Below are 10,079 nucleotides of genomic sequence, written 5' to 3' on the forward strand. Positions count from 1 at the left end.
ATGATGGGAGTTGTAGTTCAGCAACATCTGGAGTAGCACAGGTTGGGAACCCCTGCCCTATGTGATAATGCAGAGGCCCCTGGGCTCCGTTTGTGCAGAGCAAACACTAACTGAGATTGCATTTCCAGTTTGGAGAACATCTTGCACAAAAAGAGAGGACATCCCAAAGCTCTCTGCAGCATCTTTTGAGGATATCCACAGAGTTAGAAGTGGGTCCTTGCCTGGTGTGCGTGGCAGATATACCACTGCTTCTGACACGGTACACACAAAAGAGACGAGAACATGCATCTGTGTCACCCTGCTGCACAGGTAGGACTCCCCTTGATGGCTGGGCCAAGGTTGTGCTTCTTGGGAAAGCAGAACACACTGCTGCCTGGCGCCCATTCTGGTTGCAAGCGATACTTCCTTGGCTTTGCATCTGGCCACTCCAACACGAGCACAAGACGCAGAGAAAGTAGACAAATTCCTTGCAAAGTTTGGAAAATAAGCCAGATCAGTTTTGTATGGCGGCTGTTCTGCACGAGAAGTTTTAATTTAATGCCCCAGTAATTTGTAATTGCAGACTGTAAAGCAATCTGATGTGGGTGGGAACCATTGTAGCTGTAGTATATTTGTTACTGAGTGGGGCTACCAGCTCCAGGGACAATATGAAATATTAAGATCAGCTTCATTCACTTAGTAGCTGGTAATTTGATAGGAGAACAAGATGCCTGACTGAGTCATTGCCATCTGCTGGAGGCTTTCTCCCCTTCCTCCGTCTTTCTCCCAGTTCTCTGTCTTTTCCATCCATGGACTTCTTCTCTGGAAGTGGGATGAACTAATAAAGCTGCCTTTATATCGAGTCTGGCCATTGATCCATTGAGCTCAGATTTGCCATTGGCTGGCAGCAGCTCTCCAAGGTTCCTGTGAGGGTAGTATCCAAGCAGTGTGACACCTATTGCAACGCCTCATCAGCCCTGTGCCTGCAGGTGAACACAGTGTAGGGTAGCATGCAATGCCTAGAAGAAGGCAGTAGGGGGCGAGGGAGCAGGTTACCTAGGTAACCAGGAAGCACAGACAAAGTGTTGCTGGAGCTGTTGGTGAGGAAGATAGGAAAGAGAGGAAGAATGCAAAGACTTGAAAAAGGGAGACTTGCCTGATGATGACACACTCTCCTGAAATCTATCTGGAGCAGCAGAGAGCAGCGTTTAAAGTGTCAGGCCTGACTAAAGCTTAAGGGAGTTTGGTGGGACTGTGGGAAGGGTACCTCTGGAAGTGGGAGAAACCAAGAATGATATACAAAAGAGTATTTATGTTCCACTGCTTGTTTTGTCTTGTTTATGTTGTATCTCTGTAACCACTTATTTCTTTACTTTAAATCTGCGTCTTACTATTGCCTAGTCTTGTGGGAAGGTAAAGGTAAAGTTGTGCCTCCTCGACTCCTGGCAACCACAAAGCCATGTGGTTTTCTTTGGTAGAATACAGCCATGTATTCTGGTTTACCATTGCCATCTCCCACGCAGTATGAGATGATGCCTTTCAGCATCTTCATATATCGCTGCTGCCCAATATAGGTCTTTCCCATAGTCTGGGTAACATACCAGCAGGGATTCGAACCTGCAACCTCTTGATCCCTAGGCAAGTTACTTCCTCACTGCACCATTAGGTGGTTCAGTCTTGTGGTAGCAAGCATGAATTGTCCCCTTTGCTAAGCAGGATCCACCTGGTTGCATTTGAATGGGAGACTACATGTGAGCACTGTAAGATGTTCCCCTTAGAGGACGGGGCCGCTATGGGAAAAGCATCTGTGTGCGTGCATGCAGAAAGTTTCAAGTTCCCCCCCGGCATCTCCAAGATAGGGTTGAGAGAGACTCCTGCCTGCAACCCTGGAGAAGCCGCTGCCAGTCTGTGTAGACAATATTGAACTAGATGAACCAATGGTCTGACTCAGTGAATGACAGCTCCCAGTGTTGCATTTACCCTGCTTGTTGGATCTCTTTAATTTCTTAGAACCCAGGGCCCATTAACAACTGTAAAGCACACTGACCCACTGAATAGTGGAGGAGGAGGAAACTGGAGATATGTGACATTTGTGGCTGTGGTCTCAATGTTATTGTTTTATGAGATTACATTTTGTGAAGAGCTGCCTTGGAAACCCCTGTTGGGGTCAAAAGGTGGGATACAAGTGTTTTTCTTTAAAAAAGAATAATAAATAAATTGGACAACAGTAGCTAGCAGGTTATTTGCACAACAGTTTAGAAGCAAAGAGCATCTTTCTGAGTCAACAGCAGAGTAGTCCTAAGGACTCAGTTCTGGTGCCAGTTCTTGAGTTGGGAAGAGAATAGAACTGGATTCTGCTCCAGGCTCAGAAATGATTATTTTCAATACCAGGCTCACCTGATGGCTTAAGATGCAGTCTGTCTATTTATTTAGTACATTTATATACCCAGGTCATGCATATGACCTACCTGCTCGGAGCCGGGGAACATAGGAAGTGGCCATATACTGAGTCAGACTATTGGTCTATCTCAGGGTTTCTTGACCTTGGGGCTCCAGATGTTCTTGGACTATAACTGAAATGAGAAAAACAACCCACTCGCCAGATATAGTATCCTATAGATCCTAATCTGTTATGAACATGAAAACCATACATTTATTTTCACTATGCAAATTACAAACATGTGAAATCACAATGATAAAAACACTAATCAAATAAAATTCCATAGAATAATTATACTGCCATTCCTACAAAATGTATGTAAAAAAGCGCACTGGCCTTGTGCATGTTGGAGCTTGCCAAAAGTCTGTGCTCTTATTGCTGGAATTCCTCTGAAGAGTATATAGTCCAAATAGTAAGCTTACTATTTTCTGAAGAAGGTAAAGGATACAGACTTACAATTTAAAAGTATTTTTTATTTGGAGAATGCTATTGCTGTGGTGGAAGAAGAAGTTATACCAGTGATGCTCCAAAAGCCACTGAGGAAGATCAGGACAGGAGGATCGAAACCCATTTGGCATAAAGGAGCTACTTGGACTATATACTCTTCAGAGGAATTCCAACAATAAGTCTCCTAATTCATATGTAACCAGAGTGGACCCTGCTTAGCTAAGGGCACAAATCATGCTTGCTACCACAAGACCAGCTCTCCTACCTGCAACCTTGCACACCATTGTTGGCTTTGTTAAACATTGCCACTCATCACGGCGCACAAGCTGCGTTGTGGCAAGCAGCAGAGCTAGGAGCTGGAGGAGGAAGTCCAGCATCCCACAATGCACCATGCCAGCAGTGTAGTGTAGTGCATCGGAGGATTCCCTTGCTGCCGGGTGCTCTGGCAACACGAGTGTACACATGACCAGGGACTTGGCCAGAAGAGCATACTCATGCTCTTCTACCTCAGTATTAGCCTGGGAAAAAACTCACGTTACCCGTAAGGGCAACACTGGGATCAGGTTCAATCATGGCGCTCCATACAAGCGGCCCTATCTGGGTAGGGCTCTGTAATCCCGTGTAAGGTTTGTGTATATGCCCTCACCTCAAGGTGGTTTCATCTTTTAAGGATGTTTAGGATCTGTTAGTTCCATTAGAGGAGGTATTTGGGTTCTTTCCAGTGCTAACATTCTTTACAGAACCATTCTTGCATGGAAATTTGTTTACTAAGTGAAAGTATCAATCACTGGCATCTACAACTAGAACAAATAGGAAGGTCATGGCATTGTCTCTGGACATGAAAAGGAAACTATTATTTTTGAAGCCAGTGTGTCTGGTCTGTAATGAAATGCTCTTAGTCTTTTGTTCTTTTCTTTTTTTCTTCTTCAGACAGGAAATGAGAAGCTGCTTGCAACAGATACCAGCATCATTTGCTGTTGTGTTCGGAGTCTGGGATAAGGTAAGTAGGCTCAGATGACCATCTAGAGAGGAAGGGTGAATTTCTTAATAACACCATTTCTAAAGCACTTTTCAGCACACAAAGGGCTTTATAGTTGTTTTTTTTAATAATTTGTTTTTGCAACAGCCCTGTGAGGGAGGTTAGGCTGAAAGAGTGTTCTGTAAAGAGAGAGAGAGAGAGAGAGAGATCCCTCCCCACCAAAGGCCAATTTATGGTTTATTTCTTGATCTTAAAAATATACTCTTGGCATCATTGATTGCAAATAGCTCATATATTCATAAACAGGTGCATTTAAATACAATAAGGATGTTTATATACTGTTTTTTAAACAGTTATCAGAATGTTTGCTTAGCAAAAAAAAAATAAGATGAGGGTTCCCTCTCCTGAAATGACTCCTTCTAAGAGAAAATGCAAAGGAGACACCAGCAACAAACACTGGAGACAGACACTGTTCTGGTCTGAATAAGGATAGTTGCTCTCCCTCCACTAAATATAAGAGAGTCATCACTTTAAAAGATGCTTAGTTAGCAGGTAATTTACCCACAGTAAACTTGGGACAGAGATTTATTTATTTATTTATTATTTATTTATTTAACATATTTTTCTTCTGCCCAAAACTTACGTTGGTCCTTTCTTGATCAGTCACATCTAACTTTGTGGTGGGTCAACAATGCTGTTTGTTTGCTTTTTTTTTAATATCCTGGTTTTCCAGTCAAGAAGCCTCAAGGTGACCTATAACCAAGATTACAATAAACTATGAAATGAAACAAAACAAAACAAAAACAAATTTATAATGCAGTAGAAAACCAGTTCCAAATAAGAGAGTTGGCAACTAAAGGCCCAATTTATTAAAGGTCTTTTAAATATATGTTGAATGGTAGATGGACTGGGTTGTCCCGTGTGTTGTATATTTCAGATGCAGGCAGGCTTCAGAGGGCAAGGATTTCTGAGCTGCACCAACTGAGAGAAGTATACAATATAAATGGGCTAGTTTTAAGAGATTTAGATTAAGAACCTTGCTATATCGAGCGTAGACTAGTACTCTGTTGCCAACAGTGGCCAGCCTGATGCTTCTGGAAAGCTTATAAGCAGGACATGAAAGCATTGTTCCTCCTCCTCCAACAATTGGTATTTAGTGGTATATTGCTTCTGACCCTGGAGGTTCCATTTGGCTATCATGGCTAATAGCCACTGATAGTCTGAACCTTTCATGAATGTGTCTAATTTCCTTTTAAAGTCATCTACACAACTAGCCACCACCAGATTTTTATTCAATGATCTTCACTATTTTCGAAGTGGGGACCACTCTGGCAAAGAAATTTCACTGTGAGAGCCATTTCCCACTATGTTGACTTCAACACAATGCTGTGCTTTCCTCAGTGCTGGGAGAGCGCTTTAAGAAAGGGCCCTCTTAAAAGCTTAAAAAAAAAAAAAAAGCTCTTAAAGGCTCTAGAGGGAAGCACTGAGAAATGTACTCATAGGAACATAGGAAGCTGTCATATACCAATTCAAACGATTGGTCCATCTGGCTTATTATTGTCTACACAGACTGGCAGTGGCATCTCCGAGGTAGCAGGCAGGAGTCTCTCCTAACCCTGGCGGGGCGACCCGATCATTTTGCATTCGGGTGTCCGCCAAGGATGCCCACTGAGCCCATTACTTTATGTTTTTGCCCTGGATCCGATCCTGATCAGGATTCAGAGAGAACCCCATCTGCAAGGACTCTCGGTCTCTATCCCTTCGCCCTGCGAGATCTTCCCTGGAGGGAGGAGGAGAGAGAGTGAGGGGATAGCCGAACCACCTGTCCACTCAGAACCGCATACTGAGTTTAGGGTAAAATTTGTAGCTCATGCCGATGATGTTACATTACTGTTATCGAATGAAAATGAAATCTCTGTAATACTAGACCTCTTCTGGCAATATGGTAAGATCTGGAGCCAGCGTGGTGTAGTGGTTAGAGTGCTGGACTAGGACCGGGGAGACCCGAGTTCAAATCCCCATTCAGCCATGAAACTAGCTGGGTGACTCTGGGCCAGTCACTTCTCTCTCAGCCTAACCTACTTCACAGGGTTGTTGTGAAAGAGAAACTCAAGTATGTAGTACACCGCTCTGGGCTCCTTGGAGGAAGAGCGGGATATAAATGTAATCATCATCATCATCATCATCATCTTGGGCTCAGAATTAAATGCTGACAAAAGTGTATTTGTTAAAATGGACCCTGGACGCGAGCAACTCTCGTGCCTACCCATCTCTGAATGTAAAAGCGAAGGGGCCCCAGAGTCCAAACGGAAGTGGGTAGATACAGTAAACATTTTGGGGATTGAATATGGGATTAAGGAAAAAGTCTGGGGGGGAAATTGGACAGATTGGGAAGAAAAAGTAATGCTTAAAATCACCATGTGGAAAAAATGGAGCCTTGCCATGTACCAGAAAGCGGTTTACATCCGGACTTACCTGATACCCCTGGTGCATAACCTGGCGGTAGTCTATCCTCCCCCGCTGGATCTCCTTTGGAGAGTTGAAAGCCAGATCTTCCGTCTAGTATGGCACACAGCGTCCTTCCCTTTGGCCCATGCGGTAACATTTAAGGAGGTTGAGTGGGGAGGTGTAGCCTTACCTGCCCTGTAACCCTATTTTGTAACTGAATTCATGTCCTACAATTTTGAAAACTGGATTTTTGTGAATGTCCATAATATGTCCAACCTCCTGCAAAAAACCTGGGTCTCGCTTTTCGCTCTGCGTTGGCGCAAGTCAGCATGGGGCATAGCATGGTGGGGGAAAGGATCTTTCAATGGTAATATCACACAAGTATTAAAAAGAGAACACCCGGACTACTTGAGAGATTTGTTATTCACACTTTTAAAAATGGAAGGTTGAACCGGATCTATTTAAAGGATCCTCCTCAGTTAAGCAGCTAAGGAAAACAATTTATGGAGAGATTCTAGAAGTGGGTTTCTTAAAACCTGATTTAGAACGTAAACGCTACAAACACCACACTTCACAGTACTTGTTGCAACCCGATCACCCTATCGATCTCTTTAAGGAGAAAAAAGTCCTTTTCCATTTATGGGAAACAAGGTGGTGCTTATACCATCAAGTACTACCACTTAATGCGGCTAAGCCTTGGCTCCCAGAGGACCAGCAAGAGTGCCCTAAAATCACCTGCAAACAGAAAGCTAGTGAGCTAGGCAAAACATTAAGGGAAACCCACTCACATTTCTTAAAAGAGTGTGTGGTAGGCAAAAGAGTGTGGCAGGGAGTAAGCAAGCTGTTAGAGTGGCCTGATTTGGAAAAACAGACTTGGGAAGAACTAACCTCAGGTTTGAGCGATAGAACCTCCTTTCGAGGTCCCAGAAAGAAACCTTCAAGGAAACGGGACGGAATGGGTGCCCTCATACTAGGGAATTGAAACGTTCTCCTTCTCGTAACCAGGTTAGCAAACCTGTATGTCATTTATGCAATGCTCCTGCATAGGAATAGGGAGGGAAGACGTGACCAAGAGGTTTACGCAGATGAGACAGTAAATCTCTTCTGGAAACGTTTGTATGGTTATGTGCGAAAAGACAAGAGTATCTCTTCTAAACAGCAATGGGACAAATTGTGGAAATGGACGTCGGACGTAACCCCCCCCATTACCTGATGTGCCTTGAAATCCCCCACCCCCGAGTTACAGTACTACCTGCATATACTTCATAAACCTTGTGGGTTTCCAAATCCTTGTGTGTAAATCTTTGTAGATATATCATGTACAAACAACCACTTTGTATATAATTGTGCTTTGGCAACGTACTGTATGCTTTGGTAGTTTGTTGGTTCAATTAAAAAAATCTTGTCCTATAAAATAAATAAATAAATCTTGTCCTATCTTGGAGATGCCAGGGAGGGAACTTGGAACCTTCTGCATGCAGTTGCTCTTCCCAGAGCAGCCCCATTCCTTGAGGGGAATATCTTACAGTGCTCACACATGTTTCAAGTGCAAACCAGGGCAGACCCTGCTTAGCAAGGTGCTTAGCATTCATGCTTGCTACCACAAGACTAGGTCTCCTCCCCAGCACTCTGTGTATGCCTTCCAAGATGTTGCAGGATCTCAGGAGGGCTTCATTTCCCTTAAAAGCATAGCACTGTGCAGTGGGTTGGTTCCACATGGTGCCGAGGGACTGTGCAGGGTATTCAGCTTTGGCTGATGCTTCACACAGACCCGAGAGACAATGAGTCAGGGGCTGCACTTAAGGTTGATGGGGGGCGGGCATCATTGGCCTCTGGGCCTTACAATGGACACTGTCTTTATTTATTAAAGGATTTTCTGACACCTCCCCCACACCACCCACATTTCTGTGAATGAACTCAAAGTGGCTTACAAGTAAAGCCACATTAAAATACAACTAATTGATTGATTAAGTGCCCTCAAGTCACTGTCGACTCTTAGCAACCACAGAGATAGATTCTCTCCAGGATGATCTTTCTTCCACTTGGCCTTTAAGTTCTCTCAGTGGTGCATTCACTGTTGTCGTAATTGAGTCCATCCACCTTGCTGCTGGTCGTCTTCTTCTTCTCTTTCCTTCATCTTTCCCCAGCATTATGGACTTCTCAAGGGAGCTGGGTCTTCTGTCTGAAGTATGATGGTTTGAGCCTGGTCATTTGTGCCTTGAGTGAAAATTCTGGATCTCTATGTTTGTTTGTTTTCCTGGCTGTCCATGGTATCCTCAAGAGTCTTCTCCAGCACTAAAGTTCAACAGCATCAATACTTTTTCTATCTTGCTTCTTCAAAGACCAGTTTTTGCATCCATAGAGTGTCATGGGGAAAACCATTGTCCGAATGATTCTAATCTTTGTAGGTATAGACAAAAAGATAATACAAAAAATAGCAGCAGCACTGTCAGTTAAAAAGAAAAGCAGCAAAAAATCAAGACTCAAACTAAGGGAAGGCCAATGGAAATTTTAAAAAGGCATCATTTTCTGTTTAAAACTGAATGCAGAGGAGACAAGCTGGAGATCAGGTGGCAAGGAGTTCCAAAGAGCTACGGCAACTACAAAGAACACGCGCGCACGCACACACACACACCACTGCAAACCATACCTCAGTCAGGGAGTACACAAAGCTCCCAAATTAGGGTAGAAGGCTTCTCCTGCCCTAAGGGTGACCGTGAGAATCCTAAGCCCCTCTCGCTGCCCCATCCTGAATCAACAGCTAACCAACTTATCTGGGTGACCCTTAGTTCTAATCTTACAAGGGAGGAGGATGAGTTCCTACTTTCTCCACACCAGGCAGGATTTTATACGTTTCTATCATGTTCCTCCTCTATCACCCCCCCGCCCCGCTCATCCCCAAAGCTACAGGTGAAACTTGGAAAATTAGAATATCGTGCAAAAGTCCATTAATTTCAGTAATGCAAATTAAAGGTGAAACTGATATATGAGACAGATGCATTACATGCAAAGCGAGATAAGTCAAGCCTTAATTTGTTATAATTGTGATGATCATGGCGTACAGCTCATGAAAACCCCAAATCCACAATCCCAGAAAATTAGAATATTACATGGAACCAAGAAGACAAGGATTGAAGAATAGAACAATATCGGACCTCTGAAAAGTATAAGCATGCATATGTATTCAGTACTTGGTTTGGGCCCCTTTTGCAGCAATTACTGCCTCAATGCGGCGTGGCATGGATGCTATCAGCCTGTGGCACTGATGAGGTGTTATGGAAGACCAGGATGCTTCATTAGCGGCCTTTAGCTCTTCTGCATTGTTTGGTCTCATGTCTCTCATCCTTCTCTCGGCAATGCCCCATAGATTCTCTATGGGGTCAGGTCAGGCGAATTTGCTGGCCAATCAAGCACAGTACACTGTATACTTTTCGGAGGTCCGATATTGTTCTATTCTACAATCCTTGTCTTCTTGGTTCCATGTAATTGTCTAATTTTCTGGGATTGTGGATTTGGGGTTTTCATGAGCTGTACGCCATGATCATCACAATTATAACAAATTAAGGCTTGACTTATCTCGCTTTGCATGTAATGCGTCTGTCTCATATATCAGTTTCACCTTTTAATTTGGATTACTGAAATTAATGGACTTTTGTACAATATTCTAATTTTCTGAGTTTCACCTGTAAATACCCCAGACACTTTATCCTTTCCTTGTAAGAAAGTATGGTCTTGCTTGCCTTTCACTGATAAAACAACAGACACACACAGCCTAAAACCAATACA

The 10,079-nt window shown here is 43.5% G+C and overlaps 1 protein-coding gene across 3 annotated transcripts in view; it reads left to right on the forward strand.

The window, feature by feature from the left end:
• The window catches only part of POMT2 (protein O-mannosyltransferase 2), a 76,664-nt gene extending 71,825 nt beyond the window's left edge, over nucleotides 1-4,839 (forward strand). For 2 of the 3 annotated variants that reach the window (XR_008313154.1, XR_008313155.1), the window contains 3 exons: nucleotides 129-309; nucleotides 3,797-3,866; nucleotides 4,783-4,827. The gene's annotated coding sequence lies outside the window, so the exon portion shown is untranslated. Of the gene's footprint in view, nucleotides 1-128; nucleotides 310-3,796; nucleotides 3,867-4,782 lie in introns of all 3 variants that reach the window. The other variant, XR_008313153.1, reaches the window with a different exon arrangement.
• Nucleotides 4,840-10,079: the final 5,240 nt, after the last annotated feature.

Source organism: Hemicordylus capensis, chromosome 1, assembly GCF_027244095.1.
Source record: "Hemicordylus capensis ecotype Gifberg chromosome 1, rHemCap1.1.pri, whole genome shotgun sequence".
Taxonomy (NCBI): Eukaryota; Metazoa; Chordata; class Lepidosauria; order Squamata; family Cordylidae; genus Hemicordylus; species Hemicordylus capensis.